A 19,609-nucleotide genomic window follows, 5' to 3' on the forward strand; every position below is an offset into this window, starting at 1 on the left:
TCCACAGGTCTTTTGGGTTGTAGAGTGCATAGTTTTTCCAATAATTCTTCTGTAATTGCGGTATCCACAGGTCTTTTGGGGTTGTAGAGTGCATAGTTTTTCCAATAATTCTTCTGTAATTGCGGTATCCACAGGTCTTTTGGGGTTGTAGAGTGCATAGTTTTTCCAATAATTCTTCTGTAATTGCGGTATCCACAGGTCTTTTTGGGTTGTAGAGTGCATAGTTTTTCCAATAATTATTCTTCTGTAATTGGGGTATCCACAGGTCTTTTGGGGTTGTAGAGTGCATAGTTTTTCCAATAATTCTTCTGTAATTGGGGTATCCACAGGTCTTTTTGGGTTGGAGAGTGCATAGTTTTTCCAATAATTCTTCTGTAATTGGGGTATCCACAGGTCTTTTTGGGTTGTAGAGTGCATAGTTTTTCCAATAATTCTTCTTCTGTAATTGGGGTATCCACAGGTCTTTTTGGGTTGTAGAGTGCATAGTTTTTCCAATAATTCTTCTTCTGTAATTGGGGTATCCACAGGTCTTTTTGGGTTGGAGAGTGCATAGTTTTTCCAATAATTCTTCTGTAATTGGGGTATCCACAGGTCTTTTTGGGTTGTAGAGTGCATAGTTTTTCCAATAATTCTTCTTCTGTAATTGGGGTATCCACAGGTCTTTTGGGTTGTAGAGTGCATAGTTTTTCCAATAATTCTTCTTCTGTAATTGCGGTATCCACAGGTCTTTTTGGGTTGGAGAGTGCATAGTTTTTCCAATAATTCTTCTTCTGTAATTGGGGTATCCACAGGTCTTTTTGGGTTGTAGAGTGCATAGTTTTTCCAATAATTCTTCTGTAATTGGTGTATCCACAGGTCTTTTTGGGTTGTAGAGTGCATAGTTTTTCCAATAATTATTCTTCTGTAATTGCAGTATCCACAGGTCTTTTTGGGTTGGAGAGTGCATAGTTTTTCCAATAATTCTTCTTCTGTAATTGGGGTATCCACAGGTCTTTTTGGGTTGGAGAGTGCATAGTTTTTCCAATAATTCTTCTTCTGTAATTGGGGTATCCACAGGTCTTTTTGGGTTGGAGAGTGCATAGTTTTTCCAGTAATTATTCTTCTGTAATTGGGGTATCCACAGGTCTTTTTGGGTTGGAGAGTGCATCGTTTTTCCAATAATTCTTCTTCTGTAATTGGGGTATCCACAGGTCTTTTTGGGTTGGAGATTGCATAGTTTTTCCAATAATTCTTCTGTAATTGCGGTATCCACAGGTCTTTTTGGGTTGTAGAGTGCATAGTTTTTCCAATAATTCTTCTGTAATTGGGGTATCCACAGGTCTTTTTGGGTTGTAGAGTGCATAGTTTTTCCAATAATTCTTCTGTAATTGGGGTATCCACAGGTCTTTTTGGGTTGGAGAGTGCATAGTTTTTCCAATAATTCTTCTTCTGTAATTGGGGTATCCACAGGTCTTTTTGGGTTGTAGAGTGCATAGTTTTTCCAATAATTCTTCTGTAATTCGGTATCCACAGGTCTTTTGGGGTTGTAGAGTGCATAGTTTTTCCAATAATTCTTCTGTAATTGCGGTATCCACAGGTCTTTTGGGGTTGTAGAGTGCATAGTTTTTCCAATAATTCTTCTGTAATTGCGGTATCCACAGGTCTTTTGGGTTGTAGAGTGCATAGTTTTTCCAATAATTCTTCTGTAATTGGGGTATCCACAGGTCTTTTGGGTTGTAGAGTGCATAGTTTTTCCAATAATTCTTCTGTAATTGGGGTATCCACAGGTCTTTTTGGGTTGGAGAGTGCATAGTTTTTCCAATAATTCTTCTTCTGTAATTGGGGTATGCACAGGTCTTTTGGGGTTGTAGAGTGCATAGTTTTTCCAATAATTCTTCTGTAATTGCGGTATCCACAGGTCTTTTGGGGTTGTAGAGTGCATAGTTTTTCCAATAATTCTTCTGTAATTGGGGTATCCACAGGTCTTTTTGGGTTGGAGAGTGCATAGTTTTTCCAATAATTCTTCTTCTGTAATTGGGGTATCCACAGGTCTTTTTGGGTTGTAGAGTGCATAGTTTTTCCAATAATTCTTCTGTAATTGGGGTATCCACAGGTCTTTTTGGGTTGTAGAGTGCATAGTTTTTCCAATAATTCTTCTTCTGTAATTGGGGTATCCACAGGTCTTTTTGGGTTGTAGAGTGCATAGTTTTTCCAATAATTCTTCTGTAATTGCGGTATCCACAGGTCTTTTGGGGTTGTAGAGTGCATAGTTTTTCCAATAATTCTTCTGTAATTGCGGTATCCACAGGTCTTTTGGGGTTGTAGAGTGCATAGTTTTTCCAATAATTATTCTTCTGTAATTGGGGTATCCACAGGTCTTTTTGGGTTGGAGAGTGCATAGTTTTTCCAATAATTCTTCTTCTGTAATTGGGGTATCCACAGGTCTTTTTGGGTTGTAGAGTGCATAGTTTTTCCAATAATTCTTCTGTAATTGCGGTATCCACAGGTCTTTTTGGGTTGGAGAGTGCATAGTTTTTCCAATAATTCTTCTGTAATTGGGGTATCCACAGGTCTTTTGGGTTGTAGAGTGCATAGTTTTTCCAATAATTCTTCTTCTGTAATTGCGGTATCCACATGTCTTTTGGGTTGTAGAGTGCATAGTTTTTCCAATAATTCTTCTTCTGTAATTGGGGTATCCACAGGTCTTTTTGGGTTGTAGAGTGCATAGTTTTTCCAATAATTCTTCTGTAATTGCGGTATCCACAGGTCTTTTGGGGTTGTAGAGTGCATAGTTTTTCCAATAATTCTTCTGTAATTGCGGTATCCACAGGTCTTTTGGGGTTGTAGAGTGCATAGTTTTTCCAATAATTATTCTTCTGTAATTGGGGTATCCACAGGTCTTTTTGGGTTGGAGAGTGCATAGTTTTTCCAATAATTCTTCTTCTGTAATTGGGGTATCCACAGGTCTTTTTGGGTTGTAGAGTGCATAGTTTTTCCAATAATTCTTCTGTAATTGCGGTATCCACAGGTCTTTTGGGGTTGTAGAGTGCATAGTTTTTCCAATAATTCTTCTTCTGTAATTGGTGTATCCACAGGTCTTTTTGGGTTGTAGAGTGCATAGTTTTTCCAATAATTCTTCTTCTGTAATTGGGGTATCCACAGGTCTTTTGGGTTGGAGAGTGCATAGTTTTTCCAATTCTTCTTCTGTAATTGGGGTATCCACAGGTCTTTTGGGTTGTAGAGTGCATAGTTTTTCCAATAATTCTTCTGTAATTGCGGTATCCACAGGTCTTTTGGGGTTGTAGAGTGCATAGTTTTTCCAATAATTCTTCTGTAATTGCGGTATCCACAGGTCTTTTGGGGTTGTAGAGTGCATAGTTTTTCCAATAATTCTTCTGTAATTGCGGTATCCACAGGTTTTTGGGTTGTAGAGTGCATAGTTTTTCCAATAATTCTTCTGTAATTGGGGTATCCACAGGTCTTTTTGAGTTGTAGAGTGCATAGTTTTTCCAATAATTCTTCTGTAATTGGGGTATCCACAGGTCTTTTTGGGTTGGAGAGTGCATAGTTTTTCCAATAATTCTTCTGTAATTGCGGTATCCACAGGTCTTTTGGGGTTGTAGAGTGCATAGTTTTTCCAATAATTCTTCTGTAATTGGGGTATCCACAGGTCTTTTTGGGTTGGAGAGTGCATAGTTTTTCCAATAATTCTTCTTCTGTAATTGGGGTATCCACAGGTCTTTTTGGGTTGTAGAGTGCATAGTTTTTTCCAATAATTCTTCTGTAATTGGGGTATCCACAGGTCTTTTGGGGTTGTAGAGTGCATAGTTTTTCCAATAATTCTTCTGTAATTGCGGTATCCACAGGTCTTTTGGGGTTGTAGAGTGCATAGTTTTTCCAATAATTCTTCTGTAATTTATCCACAGGTCTTTTTGGGTTGTAGAGTGCATAGTTTTTCCAATAATTCTTCTGTAATTGGGGTATCCACAGGTCTTTTGGGTTGTAGAGTGCATAGTTTTTCCAATAATTCTTCTGTAATTGGGGTATCCACAGGTCTTTTTGGGTTGGAGAGTGCATAGTTTTTCCAATAATTCTTCTTCTGTAATTGGGGTATGCACAGGTCTTTTGGGGTTGTAGAGTGCATAGTTTTTCCAATAATTCTTCTGTAATTGCGGTATCCACAGGTCTTTTGGGGTTGTAGAGTGCATAGTTTTTCCAATAATTCTTCTGTAATTGGGGTATCCACAGGTCTTTTTGGGTTGGAGAGTGCATAGTTTTTCCAATAATTCTTCTGTAATTGGGGTATCCACAGGTCTTTTTGAGTTGTAGAGTGCATAGTTTTTCCAATAATTCTTCTGTAATTGGGGTATCCACAGGTCTTTTTTGGGTTGGAGAGTGCATAGTTTTTCCAATAATTCTTCTGTAATTGCGGTATCCACAGGTCTTTTGGGGTTGTAGAGTGCATAGTTTTTCCAATAATTCTTCTGTAATTGGGGTATCCACAGGTCTTTTTGGGTTGGAGAGTGCATAGTTTTTCCAATAATTCTTCTTCTGTAATTGGGGTATCCACAGGTCTTTTTGGGTTGTAGAGTGCATAGTTTTTTCCAATAATTCTTCTGTAATTGGGGTATCCACAGGTCTTTTGGGGTTGTAGAGTGCATAGTTTTTCCAATAATTCTTCTGTAATTGCGGTATCCACAGGTCTTTTGGGGTTGTAGAGTGCATAGTTTTTCCAATAATTCTTCTGTAATTGCGGTATCCACAGGTCTTTTTGGGTTGTAGAGTGCATAGTTTTTCCAATAATTCTTCTGTAATTGGGGTATCCACAGGTCTTTTGGGTTGTAGAGTGCATAGTTTTTCCAATAATTCTTCTGTAATTGGGGTATCCACAGGTCTTTTTGGGTTGGAGAGTGCATAGTTTTTCCAATAATTCTTCTTCTGTAATTGGGGTATGCACAGGTCTTTTGGGGTTGTAGAGTGCATAGTTTTTCCAATAATTCTTCTGTAATTGCGGTATCCACAGGTCTTTTGGGGTTGTAGAGTGCATAGTTTTTCCAATAATTCTTCTGTAATTGGGGTATCCACAGGTCTTTTTGGGTTGGAGAGTGCATAGTTTTTCCAATAATTCTTCTTCTGTAATTGGGGTATCCACAGGTCTTTTTGGGTTGTAGAGTGCATAGTTTTTCCAATAATTCTTCTGTAATTGGGGTATCCACAGGTCTTTTTGGGTTGTAGAGTGCATAGTTTTTCCAATAATTCTTCTTCTGTAATTGGGGTATCCACAGGTCTTTTGGGTTGTAGAGTGCATAGTTTTTCCAATAATTCTTCTGTAATTGCGGTATCCACAGGTCTTTTGGGGTTGTAGAGTGCATAGTTTTTCCAATAATTCTTCTGTAATTGCGGTATCCACAGGTCTTTTGGGGTTGTAGAGTGCATAGTTTTTCCAATAATTATTCTTCTGTAATTGGGGTATCCACAGGTCTTTTTGGGTTGGAGAGTGCATAGTTTTTCCAATAATTCTTCTTCTGTAATTGGGGTATCCACAGGTCTTTTTGGGTTGTAGAGTGCATAGTTTTTCCAATAATTCTTCTGTAATTGCGGTATCCACAGGTCTTTTGGGTTGGAGAGTGCATAGTTTTTCCAATAATTCTTCTGTAATTGGGGTATCCACAGGTCTTTTGGGTTGGAGAGTGCATAGTTTTTCCAATAATTCTTCTTCTGTAATTGGGGTATCCACAGGTCTTTTTGGGTTGTAGAGTGCATCGTTTTTCCAATAATTCTTCTGTAATTGGGGTATCCACAGGTCTTTTTGGGTTGTAGAGTGCATAGTTTTTCCAATAATTCTTCTTCTGTAATTGCGGTATCCACATGTCTTTTTGGGTTGTAGAGTGCATAGTTTTTCCAATAATTCTTCTGTAATTGGGGTATCCACAGGTCTTTTGGGTTGGAGAGTGCATAGTTTTTCCAATAATTCTTCTTCTGTAATTGGGGTATCCACAGGTCTTTTGGGTTGTAGAGTGCATCGTTTTTCCAATAATTCTTCTGTAATTGGGGTATCCACAGGTCTTTTTGGGTTGTAGAGTGCATAGTTTTTCCAATAATTCTTCTTCTGTAATTGCGGTATCCACAGGTCTTTTTGGGTTGTAGAGTGCATAGTTTTTCCAATAATTCTTCTGTAATTGGGGTATCCACAGGTCTTTTTGGGTTGGAGAGTGCATAGTTTTTCCAATAATTCTTCTGTAATTGCGGTATCCACAGGTCTTTTGGGGTTGTAGAGTGCATAGTTTTTCCAATAATTCTTCTTCTGTAATTGGTGTATCCACAGGTCTTTTTGGGTTGTAGAGTGCATAGTTTTTCCAATAATTCTTCTTCTGTAATTGGGGTATCCACAGGTCTTTTTGGGTTGGAGAGTGCATAGTTTTTCCAATAATTCTTCTGTAATTGCGGTATCCACAGGTCTTTTGGGGTTGTAGAGTGCATAGTTTTTCCAATAATTCTTCTGTAATTGCGGTATCCACAGGTCTTTTGGGGTTGTAGAGTGCATAGTTTTTCCAATAATTCTTCTGTAATTGGGGTATCCACAGGTCTTTTTGGGTTGTAGAGTGCATAGTTTTTCCAATAATTCTTCTGTAATTGGGGTATCCACAGGTCTTTTTGGGTTGGAGAGTGCATAGTTTTTCCAATAATTCTTCTGTAATTGCGGTATCCACAGGTCTTTTTGGGTTGTAGAGTGCATAGTTTTTCCAATAATTCTTCTGTAATTGGGGTATCCACAGGTCTTTTTGGGTTGGAGAGTGCATAGTTTTTCCAATAATTCTTCTTCTGTAATTGGGGTATCCACAGGTCTTTTTGGGTTGTAGAGTGCATAGTTTTTCCAATAATTCTTCTTCTGTAATTGGGGTATCCACAGGTCTTTTTGGGTTGTAGAGTGCATAGTTTTTCCAATAATTCTTCTGTAATTGCGGTATCCACAGGTCTTTTTGGGTTGGAGAGTGCATAGTTTTTCCAATAATTCTTCTTCTGTAATTGGGGTATCCACAGGTCTTTTTGGGTTGTAGAGTGCATAGTTTTTCCAATAATTCTTCTGTAATTGCGGTATCCACAGGTCTTTTGGGGTTGTAGAGTGCATAGTTTTTCCAATAATTCTTCTTCTGTAATTGGTGTATCCACAGGTCTTTTGGGTTGTAGAGTGCATAGTTTTTCCAATAATTCTTCTTCTGTAATTGGGGTATCCACAGGTCTTTTGGGTTGGAGAGTGCATAGTTTTTCCAATTCTTCTTCTGTAATTGGGGTATCCACAGGTCTTTTGGGTTGTAGAGTGCATAGTTTTTCCAATAATTCTTCTGTAATTGCGGTATCCACAGGTCTTTTGGGGTTGTAGAGTGCATAGTTTTTCCAATAATTCTTCTGTAATTGCGGTATCCACAGGTCTTTTGGGGTTGTAGAGTGCATAGTTTTTCCAATAATTCTTCTGTAATTGGGGTATCCACAGGTCTTTTTGGGTTGTAGAGTGCATAGTTTTTCCAATAATTCTTCTGTAATTGGGGTATCCACAGGTCTTTTTGGGTTGGAGAGTGCATAGTTTTTCCAATAATTCTTCTGTAATTGCGGTATCCACAGGTCTTTTGGGTTGTAGAGTGCATAGTTTTTCCAATAATTCTTCTGTAATTGGGGTATCCACAGGTCTTTTTGGGTTGGAGAGTGCATAGTTTTTCCAATAATTCTTCTTCTGTAATTGGGGTATCCACAGGTCTTTTGGGTTGTAGAGTGCATAGTTTTTTCCAATAATTCTTCTGTAATTGGGGTATCCACAGGTCTTTTTGGGTTGGAGAGTGCATAGTTTTTCCAATAATTCTTCTTCTGTAATTGGGGTATCCACAGGTCTTTTTGGGTTGTAGAGTGCATAGTTTTTCCAATAATTCTTCTTCTGTAATTGGGGTATCCACAGGTCTTTTGGGTTGGAGAGTGCATAGTTTTTCCAATTCTTCTTCTGTAATTGGGGTATCCACAGGTCTTTTTGGGTTGTAGAGTGCATAGTTTTTCCAATAATTCTTCTGTAATTGCGGTATCCACAGGTCTTTTGGGTTGTAGAGTGCATAGTTTTTCCAATAATTCTTCTGTAATTGGGGTATCCACAGGTCTTTTTGGGTTGTAGAGTGCATAGTTTTTCCAATAATTCTTCTTCTGTAATTGGGGTATCCACAGGTCTTTTTGGGTTGGAGAGTGCATAGTTTTTCCAATTCTTCTTCTGTAATTGGGGTATCCACAGGTCTTTTTGGGTTGTAGAGTGCATAGTTTTTCCAATAATTCTTCTGTAATTGCGGTATCCACAGGTCTTTTGGGGTTGTAGAGTGCATAGTTTTTCCAATAATTCTTCTGTAATTGCGGTATCCACAGGTCTTTTGGGGTTGTAGAGTGCATAGTTTTTCCAATAATTCTTCTGTAATTGCGGTATCCACAGGTCTTTTTGGGTTGTAGAGTGCATAGTTTTTCCAATAATTTTTCTGTAATTGGGGTATCCACAGGTCTTTTTGGGTTGTAGAGTGCATAGTTTTTCCAATAATTCTTCTGTAATTGGGGTATCCACAGGTCTTTTTGGGTTGGAGAGTGCAAAGTTTTTCCAATAATTCTTCTTCTGTAATTGGGGTATCCACAGGTCTTTTGGGTTGTAGAGTGCATAGTTTTTCCAATAATTCTTCTGTAATTGCGGTATCCACAGGTCTTTTGGGGTTGTAGAGTGCATAGTTTTTCCAATAATTCTTCTGTAATTGGGGTATCCACAGGTCTTTTTGGGTTGGAGAGTGCATAGTTTTTCCAATAATTCTTCTTCTGTAATTGGGGTATCCACAGGTCTTTTTGGGTTGTAGAGTGCATAGTTTTTCCAATAATTCTTCTGTAATTGCGGTATCCACAGGTCTTTTGGGGTTGTAGAGTGCATAGTTTTTCCAATAATTCTTCTGTAATTGGGGTATCCACAGGTCTTTTTGGGTTGGAGAGTGCATAGTTTTTCCAATAATTCTTCTTCTGTATTTGGGGTATCCACAGGTCTTTTTGGGTTGTAGAGTGCATAGTTTTTCCAATAATTCTTCTGTAATTGGGGTATCCACAGGTCTTTTTGGGTTGGAGAGTGCATAGTTTTTCCAATAATTCTTCTCCTGTAATTGGTGTATCCACAGGTCTTTTTGGGTTGGAGAGTGCATAGTTTTTCCAATAATTCTTCTCCTGTAATTGGGGTATCCACAGGTCGTTTTGGGTTGGAGAGTGCATAGTTTTTCCAATAATTCTTCTCCTGTAATTGGGGTATCCACAGGTCTTTTGGGTTGGAGAGTGCATAGTTTTTCCAATAATTCTTCTTCTGTAATTGGGGTATCCACAGGTCTTTTTGGGTTGGAGAGTGCATAGTTTTTCCAATAATTCTTCTTCTGTAATTGGGGTATCCACAGGTCTTTTGGGGTTGGAGAGTGCATAGTTTTTCCAATAATTATTCTGTAATTGGGGTATCCACAGGTCTTTTGGGTTGGAGAGTGCATAGTTTTTCCAATAATTCTTCTTCTGTAATTGGGGTATCCACAGGTCTTTTTGGGTTGTAGAGTGCATAGTTTTTCCAATAATTCTTCTTCTGTAATTGGGGTATCCACAGGTCTTTTTGGGTTGGAGAGTGCATAGTTTTTCCAATAATTCTTCTTCTGTAATTGGGGTATCCACAGGTCTTTTTGGGTTGTAGAGTGCATAGTTTTTCCAATAATTCTTCTTCTCTAATTGGGGTATCCACAGGTCTTTTTGGGTTGGAGAGTGCATAGTTTTTCCAATTCTTCTTCTGTAATTGGGGTATCCACAGGTCTTTTTGGGTTGTAGAGTGCATAGTTTTTCCAATAATTCTTCTGTAATTGCGGTATCCACAGGTCTTTTGGGGTTGTAGAGTGCATAGTTTTTCCAATAATTCTTCTGTAATTGGGGTATCCACAGGTCTTTTTGGGTTGGAGAGTGCATAGTTTTTCCAATAATTCTTCTTCTGTAATTGGGGTATCCACAGGTCTTTTTGGGTTGTAGAGTGCATAGTTTTTCCAATAATTCTTCTGTAATTGCGGTATCCACAGGTCTTTTGGGGTTGGAGAGTGCATAGTTTTTCCAATAATTCTTCTCCTGTAATTGGGGTATCCACAGGTCTTTTTGGGTTGTAGAGTGCATAGTTTTTCCAATAATTATTCTTCTGTAATTGGGGTATCCACAGGTCTTTTTGGGTTGTAGAGTGCATAGTTTTTCCAATAATTCTTCTGTAATTGGGGTATCCACAGGTCTTTTTGGGTTGGAGAGTGCATAGTTTTTCCAATAATTCTTCTTCTGTAATTGGGGTATCCACAGGTCTTTTTGGGTTGTAGAGTGCATAGTTTTTTCCAATAATTCTTCTGTAATTGGGGTATCCACAGGTCTTTTTGGGTTGGAGAGTGCATAGTTTTTCCAATAATTCTTCTTCTGTAATTGGGGTATCCACAGGTCTTTTTGGGTTGTAGAGTGCATAGTTTTTCCAATAATTCTTCTTCTGTAATTGGGGTATCCACAGGTCTTTTTGGGTTGGAGAGTGCATAGTTTTTCCAATTCTTCTTCTGTAATTGGGGTATCCACAGGTCTTTTTGGGTTGTAGAGTGCATAGTTTTTCCAATAATTCTTCTGTAATTGCGGTATCCACAGGTCTTTTTGGGTTGTAGAGTGCATAGTTTTTCCAATAATTCTTCTGTAATTGGGGTATCCACAGGTCTTTTGGGTTGTAGAGTGCATAGTTTTTCCAATAATTCTTCTTCTGTAATTGGGGTATCCACAGGTCTTTTTGGGTTGGAGAGTGCATAGTTTTTCCAATTCTTCTTCTGTAATTGGGGTATCCACAGGTCTTTTGGGTTGTAGAGTGCATAGTTTTTCCAATAATTCTTCTGTAATTGCGGTATCCACAGGTCTTTTGGGGTTGTAGAGTGCATAGTTTTTCCAATAATTCTTCTGTAATTGCGGTATCCACAGGTCTTTTGGGGTTGTAGAGTGCATAGTTTTTCCAATAATTCTTCTGTAATTGCGGTATCCACAGGTCTTTTTGGGTTGTAGAGTGCATAGTTTTTCCAATAATTTTTCTGTAATTGGGGTATCCACAGGTCTTTTTGGGTTGTAGAGTGCATAGTTTTTCCAATAATTCTTCTGTAATTGGGGTATCCACAGGTCTTTTTGGGTTGGAGAGTGCAAAGTTTTTCCAATAATTCTTCTTCTGTAATTGGGGTATCCACAGGTCTTTTTGGGTTGTAGAGTGCATAGTTTTTCCAATAATTCTTCTGTAATTGCGGTATCCACAGGTCTTTTGGGGTTGTAGAGTGCATAGTTTTTCCAATAATTCTTCTGTAATTGGGGTATCCACAGGTCTTTTTGGGTTGGAGAGTGCATAGTTTTTCCAATAATTCTTCTTCTGTAATTGGGGTATCCACAGGTCTTTTTGGGTTGTAGAGTGCATAGTTTTTCCAATAATTCTTCTGTAATTGCGGTATCCACAGGTCTTTTGGGGTTGTAGAGTGCATAGTTTTTCCAATAATTCTTCTGTAATTGGGGTATCCACAGGTCTTTTTGGGTTGGAGAGTGCATAGTTTTTCCAATAATTCTTCTTCTGTATTTGGGGTATCCACAGGTCTTTTGGGTTGTAGAGTGCATAGTTTTTCCAATAATTCTTCTGTAATTGGGGTATCCACAGGTCTTTTGGGTTGGAGAGTGCATAGTTTTTCCAATAATTCTTCTCCTGTAATTGGTGTATCCACAGGTCTTTTTGGGTTGGAGAGTGCATAGTTTTTCCAATAATTCTTCTCCTGTAATTGGGGTATCCACAGGTCGTTTTGGGTTGGAGAGTGCATAGTTTTTCCAATAATTCTTCTCCTGTAATTGGGGTATCCACAGGTCTTTTTGGGTTGGAGAGTGCATAGTTTTTCCAATAATTCTTCTTCTGTAATTGGGGTATCCACAGGTCTTTTTGGGTTGGAGAGTGCATAGTTTTTCCAATAATTCTTCTTCTGTAATTGGGGTATCCACAGGTCTTTTGGGGTTGGAGAGTGCATAGTTTTTCCAATAATTATTCTGTAATTGGGGTATCCACAGGTCTTTTTGGGTTGGAGAGTGCATAGTTTTTCCAATAATTCTTCTTCTGTAATTGGGGTATCCACAGGTCTTTTTGGGTTGTAGAGTGCATAGTTTTTCCAATAATTCTTCTTCTGTAATTGGGGTATCCACAGGTCTTTTTGGGTTGGAGAGTGCATAGTTTTTCCAATAATTCTTCTTCTGTAATTGGGGTATCCACAGGTCTTTTGGGTTGTAGAGTGCATAGTTTTTCCAATAATTCTTCTTCTCTAATTGGGGTATCCACAGGTCTTTTTGGGTTGGAGAGTGCATAGTTTTTCCAATTCTTCTTCTGTAATTGGGGTATCCACAGGTCTTTTTGGGTTGTAGAGTGCATAGTTTTTCCAATAATTCTTCTGTAATTGCGGTATCCACAGGTCTTTTGGGGTTGTAGAGTGCATAGTTTTTCCAATAATTCTTCTGTAATTGGGGTATCCACAGGTCTTTTGGGTTGGAGAGTGCATAGTTTTTCCAATAATTCTTCTTCTGTAATTGGGGTATCCACAGGTCTTTTTGGGTTGTAGAGTGCATAGTTTTTCCAATAATTCTTCTGTAATTGCGGTATCCACAGGTCTTTTGGGGGTTGGAGAGTGCATAGTTTTTCCAATAATTCTTCTCCTGTAATTGGGGTATCCACAGGTCTTTTGGGTTGTAGAGTGCATAGTTTTTCCAATAATTATTCTTCTGTAATTGGGGTATCCACAGGTCTTTTTGGGTTGGAGAGTGCATAGTTTTTCCAATAATTCTTCTTCTGTATCTGGGGTATCCACAGGTCTCTGATAGTCTTTGACTGCTGATTCAAGGATTTGTCATGTTTCTTGTATGTCTCTTTGTTCTGGGCTCTTTGTTATATTGCTGTAGAGGTTTGCAAAGTGATTTCTCCCCATATCTCCATTTTGGAGAGCCAAATGATGAGGTTTGTTTCATTCATTCCAATTCTCCCAGAAGTGGTTTAATTCTATGGATTCCTCAACTCCATCCAGCTGATTTCTAATGTGCTGTTCCTCTGTTCTTAGGGTGTGTTTGTATTGCTTCAGTGTTTCCCCACATTGAAGGCCTATATTTTTGTCGTCTGGTTCTCTGTGTTTGTGATTAGATATATTTCTCAATGACTTCTTTAGATTTCTCCAATCATTATCGAACCATTTTCCATTCTCTATTCTCTATGGGTTCCTCTTGTGTTTCCAAGGAGGATCATTTGTCAGATATTAAGTTTATGTTCCAAACTGACACATTTACACCTTCATTGCTGTAGGAGAATGTTAAAGGCTAAAAAGTTGTCCAGGAGAGATGGTATTTTTTGGCTACTAATTGCTTTTTGGTAGATGTCTGTTCTCACTCTGTCTTTAGGCCTGTTTAGTACCATGTCATTTATTGGGCCGTGTTGCTTCATGGTTGGGTTCCACTCTTCTCAGATACACTGTGATTTTACTGTGGTCAGAGAGAGGTGTTAGTGGGCTGACTGTGAAGGCTCTGAGAGAGGTGTCAGTGGGCTGACTGTGAAGGCTCAGAGAGGTGTTAGTGGGCTGACTGTGAAGGCTCAGAGAGAGGTGTTAGTGGGCTGACTGAAGGCTCAGAGAGGTGTTAGTGGGCTGTGAAGGCTCTGAGAGAGGTGTTAGTGGGCTGACTGTGAAGGCTCTGAGAGAGGTGTTAGTGGGCTGACTGTGAAGGCTCAGAGAGGTGTTAGTGGGCTGTGAAGGCTCTGAGAGAGGTGTTAGTGGGCTGACTGTGAAGGCTCTGAGAGAGGTGTCAGTGGGCTGACTGTGAAGGCTCAGAGAGGTGTTAGTGGGCTGACTGTGAAGGCTCAGAGAGGTGTCAGTGGGCTGACTGTGAAGGCTCTGAGAGAGGTGTTAGTGGGCTGACTGAAGGCTCTGAGAGAGGTGTTAGTGGGCTGACTGAAGGCTCTGAGAGAGGTGTCAGTGGGCTGACTGTGAAGGCTCTGAGAGAGGTGTTAGTGGGCTGACTGAAGGCTCTGAGAGAGGTGTCAGTGGGCTGACTGTGAAGGCTCAGAGAGGTGTTAGTGGGCTGACTGTGAAGGCTCAGAGAGAGGTGTTAGTGGGCTGACTGAAGGCTCAGAGAGGTGTTAGTGGGCTGTGAAGGCTCTGAGAGAGGTGTTAGTGGGCTGACTGTGAAGGCTCTGAGAGAGGTGTTAGTGGGCTGACTGTGAAGGCTCAGAGAGGTGTTAGTGGGCTGTGAAGGCTCTGAGAGAGGTGTTAGTGGGCTGACTGTGAAGGCTCTGAGAGAGGTGTCAGTGGGCTGACTGTGAAGGCTCAGAGAGGTGTTAGTGGGCTGACTGTGAAGGCTCAGAGAGGTGTCAGTGGGCTGACTGTGAAGGCTCTGAGAGAGGTGTTAGTGGGCTGACTGAAGGCTCTGAGAGAGGTGTTAGTGGGCTGACTGAAGGCTCTGAGAGAGGTGTCAGTGGGCTGACTGTGAAGGCTCTGAGAGAGGTGTTAGTGGGCTGACTGAAGGCTCTGAGAGAGGTGTCAGTGGGCTGACTGTGAAGGCTCTGAGAGAGGTGTCAGTGGGCTGACTGTGAAGGCTCAGAGAGGTGTTAGTGGGCTGACTGTGAAGGCTCAGAGAGGTGTCAGTGGGCTGACTGTGAAGGCTCTGAGAGAGGTGTTAGTGGGCTGACTGAAGGCTCTGAGAGAGGTGTCAGTGGGCTGACTGTGAAGGCTCTGAGAGATGTGTTAGTGGGATGACTGTGAAGGCTCTGAGAGAGGTGTCAGTGGGCTGACTGTGAAGGCTCAGAGAGGTGTTAGTGGGCTGACTGTGAAGGCTCAGAGAGGTGTTAGTGGGCTGACTGAAGGCTCTGAGAGAGGTGTTAGTGGGCTGTGAAGGCTCTGAGAGAGGTGTCAGTGGGCTGACTGTGAAGGCTCTGAGAGAGGTGTTAGTGCGATGACTGTGAAGGCTCAGAGAGGTGTTAGTGGGCTGACTGTGAAGGCTCTGAGAGAGGTGTTAGTGGGCTAACTGAAGGCTCTGAGAGAGGTGTCAGTGGGCTGACTGTGAAGGCTCTGAGAGAGGTGTCAGTGGGCTGACTGTGAAGGCTCAGAGAGGTGTTAGTGGGCTGACTGAAGGCTCTGAGAGAGGTGTTAGTGGGCTGACTGTGAAGGCTCTGAGAGAGGTGTTAGTGGGCTGACTGAAGGCTCTGAGAGAGGTGTCAGTGGGCTGACTGTGAAGGCTCTGAGAGATGTGTTAGTGGGATGACTGTGAAGGCTCTGAGAGAGGTGTCAGTGGGCTGACTGTGAAGGCTCTGAGAGATGTGTTAGTGGGATGACTGTGAAGGCTCTGAGAGAGGTGTCAGTGGGCTGACTGTGAAGGCTCAGAGAGGTGTTAGTGGGCTGACTGTGAAGGCTCAGAGAGGTGTCAGTGGGCTGACTGTGAAGGCTCTGAGAGAGGTGTTAGTGGGCTGACTGTGAAGGCTCTGAGAGAGGTGTTAGTGGGCTGACTGAAGGCTCTGAGAGAGGTGTCAGTGGGCTGACTGTGAAGGCTCTGAGAGATGTGTTAGTGGGATGACTGTGAAGGCTCTGAGAGAGGTGTCAGTGGGCTGACTGTGAAGGCTCAGAGAGGTGTTAGTGGGCTGACTGTGAAGGCTCAGAGAGGTGTTAGTGGGCTGACTGAAGGCTCTGAGAGAGGTGTTAGTGGGCTGTGAAGGCTCTGAGAGAGGTGTCAGTGGGCTGACTGTGAAGGCTCTGAGAGAGGTGTTAGTGCGATGACTGTGAAGGCTCAGAGAGGTGTTAGTGCGATGACTGTGAAGGCTCAGAGAGGTGTTAGTGGGCTGACTGTGAAGGCTCAGAGAGGTGTTAGTGGGCTGACTGTGAAGGCTCTGAGAGGTGTTAGTGGGCTGACTGTGAAGGCTCTGAGAGACTCTGGGTTGAGGTCAGTGATAAAGTAGTCTACAGTACTGCTGCCAAGAGATGAGCTTTTGGTGTAGCTACCAAAACAGTCCCATCTCAGCCTACCATTGACTATGTACAGACCCAGTGTTCCACAGAGCTGTAGGTGTACCTACCTAAAGAGTCCCCTCTCAGCCTACCATTGACTATGTACAGACCCAGTGTTCCACAGAGCTGTAGGTGTACCTACCTAAAGAGTCCCCTCTCAGCCTACCATTGACTATGTACAGACCCAGTGTTCCACAGAGCTGCAGGAGCTGTACTCCATTTGAGTTTTTCACTTTGTCATAGTTGTTTCTGGGGGGGTCTGTGGGGAGGGAAAGGTTGTTGCTTCCTGGTAGGTGTTTATCCCCATGACTGATAATAGCGTCTAGTTCTTCTGTTCTACCATTCAGGTCTCCACAGACCAGGACGTTGCCTCGGGCCTGAAAGTGACCAATTTCCCCCTCTAGAATGGAGAAACTCTCTTCATTGAAGTAGGGTGACTCTGAGGGGGGATGTATGTGGCACAGAGGAAGACGTTTTAATCTGTTAAGATAGTCTCCTTGTTGATTTTTAACCAGATAAAGAATTCTCCTGTTTTGATCAATTCGATTGGATGAGTTAGTTCAGATTTATACCATATTACCATTCCACCTGAGTCTCTGCCCTGTCCTGAGTCTCTGCCCTGTCCTGAGTCTCTGCCCTGTCCTGAGTCTCTGCCCTGTGTAATTCCTTTTCATTTGGGTGGTAGGATTATCTCCCTATAACCTAGTGGACAGTCAGTGGAAACATCACCTCTGCACCCTGTTTCCTGTAGTACCTGTAGTACTGGCTGTCTTGATGTCTATACTATTCTCTCTGGGGTAGCATCTGGTTTCCGCTCAGGTTATGGATGTGTCACTGCAACCTTAAAGGTCCTCAATGATGTCACCATTGCCCTTGATTCTAAGCAATGTTGGGCTGCTAGTTTTTATTGACTTGGCCAATGCTTTTGACATACGGTAGACCATTCCATTCTTGTGGGCCGGCTCAGGGGTATTGGTGTCTCTGTCTTTGGGCTGGTTTGCTAACTACCTCTCAAAGTCAGAAATTCTGCTGTCTCAGCCACTGCCTGTCACCAAGGGGGTACCCCAAGGCTCGATCCTAGGCCCCACTCTCTTCTCAATTTACATCAGCAACATAGCTCAGGCAGTAGGAAGCTCTCTCATCCATTTATATGCAGATGATACAGTCTTATACTCTGCTGGCCCCTGCCTGGTTTTTGTTTTAAATCCTCCACAACAAAGCTTTCTCGGTGTCCAACAAGCTTTCTCTACCCTTAACCTGGTTCTGAACACCTCCAAAACAAAGGTCATGTGGTTTGGTCAGAAGAATGCCCCTCTCCCCACAGGTGTGATAACTACCTCTGAGGGTTTTGAAGTAAAGCGCAAGTAGTTGGGAGTGTGGCTGACGGTGCACTGTCTACATATCCAAGATGCAGGCTAAAGTTACATCTAGACTTGGTTTCCTCTGTCGTAATCGCTCCTCTTTCACCCCAGCTGACAAACTAACCCTGATTCAGATGACCATCCTACCCATGCTAGATTACAGAGACATCATTTATAGATCGGCAGGTAAGGGTGCTCTCGAGCTGCAAGATGTTCTTTACCATTCAGCCATCATATTTACCACCAATGCTCCTTATAGGACACATCACTGCACTCTATACTCCTCTGTAAACTGGTTATCTCTGTATACCCGTCGCAAGACCCACTGGTTGATGCATATTTATAATACCCTATTAGGCCTCGCTCCCCCTCCTTTTTGAGATATCTACTGCAGCTCTCATCCTCCACATACAACACCCGTTCTGCCAGTCACATTCTGTTAAAGGTCCCCAAAGCGCACACATCCCTGGGTCCCTCCTCTTTTCAGTTCGCTGCAGCTAACGACCGGAACGAGCTGCAACAGACACTCAAACTGGACCGTTTTATCTCTTCATTCAAAGACTCAATCATGTACCCTCTTACTGACAGTTGTGGCTGTTTGGCGTGATGTATTGTTGTCTCTACCTTCTTTCCCTTTGTGCTGTTGTCCGTGCCCAATAATGTTTGTACCATGTTTTGTTCTGCTGTCATGTTGTGTTGCTACCATGTTGTTGTCGTTTGTGTTGCTGCCATGCTATGTTGTCGTCTTCGGTCTCTCTTTATGTAGTGTTGTCTCTTGTCGTGATGTGTGTTTTGTCCTATATATATATATCAGTGAAGAACAAATTCAGTTTGTTATAATAGTATATAATAATAAATATATATATATATATAGTGCCTTGCGAAAGTATTCGGCCCCCTTGAACTTTGCGACCTTTTGCCACATTTCAGGCTTCAAACATAAAGATATAAAACTGTATTTTTTTGTGAAGAATCAACAACAAGTGGGACACAATCATGAAGTGGAATGACATTTATTGGATATTTCAAACTTTTTTAACAAATCAAAAACTGAAAAATTGGCCGTGCAAAATTATTCAGCCCCTTTACTTTCAGTGCAGCAAACTCTCTCCAGAAGTTCAGTGAGGATCTCTGAATGATCCAATGTTGACCTAAATGACTAATGATGATAAATACAATCCACCTGTGTGTAATCAAGTCTCCGTATAAATGCACCTGCACTGTGATAGTCTCAGAGGTCCGTTAAAAGCGCAGAGAGCATCATGAAGAACCAGGAACACACCAGGCAGGTCCGAGATACTGTTGTGAAGACGTTTAAAGCCGGATTTGGATACAAAAAGATTTCCCAAGCTTTAAACATCCCAAGGAGCACTGTGCAAGCGATAATATTGAAATGGAAGGAGTATCAGACCACTTCAAATCTACCAAGACCTGGCCGTCCCTCTAAACTTTCAGCTCATACAAGGAGAAGACTGATCAGAGATGCAGCCAAGAGGCCCATGATCACTCTGGATGAACTGCAGAGATCTACAGCTGAGGTGGGAGACTCAATCAGTCTCAATCAGTCGTATATTGCACAAATCTGGCCTTTATGGAAGAGTGGCAAGAAGAAAGCCATTTCTTAAAGATATCCATAAAAAAGTGTTGTTTAAAGTTTGCCACAAGCCACCTGGGAGACACACCAAACATGTGGAAGAAGGTGCTCTGGTCAGATGAAACCAAAATTGAACTTTTTGGCAACAATGCAAAACGTTATGTTTGGCGTAAAAGCAACACAGCTCATCACCTTGAACACCATCCCCACTGTCAAATATGGTGGTGGCAGCATCATGGTTTGGGCCTGCTTTTCTTCAGCAAAAGACCTGAGACTGGGACGGAGATTTGTCTTCCAACAAGACAATGATCCAAAACATAAAGGAAAATCTACAATGGAATGGTTCAAAAATAAACATATCCAGGTGTTAGAATGGCCAAGTCAAAGTCCAGACCTGAATCCAATCGAGAATCTGTGGAAAGAACTGAAAACTGCTGTTCACAAATGCTCTCCATCCAACCTCACTGAGCTCGAGCTGTTTTGCAAGGAGGAATGGGAAAAAATGTCAGTCTCTCGATGTGCAAAACTGATAGAGACATACCCAAGTGACTCGCAGCAAAAGATGGCGCTACAAAGTATTAACTTAAGGGGGCTGA

The sequence above is a fragment of the Oncorhynchus masou genome, unplaced genomic scaffold (genome assembly GCF_036934945.1).
Source record: "Oncorhynchus masou masou isolate Uvic2021 unplaced genomic scaffold, UVic_Omas_1.1 unplaced_scaffold_1815, whole genome shotgun sequence".
In the NCBI taxonomy this organism is placed as follows: Eukaryota; Metazoa; Chordata; class Actinopteri; order Salmoniformes; family Salmonidae; genus Oncorhynchus; species Oncorhynchus masou.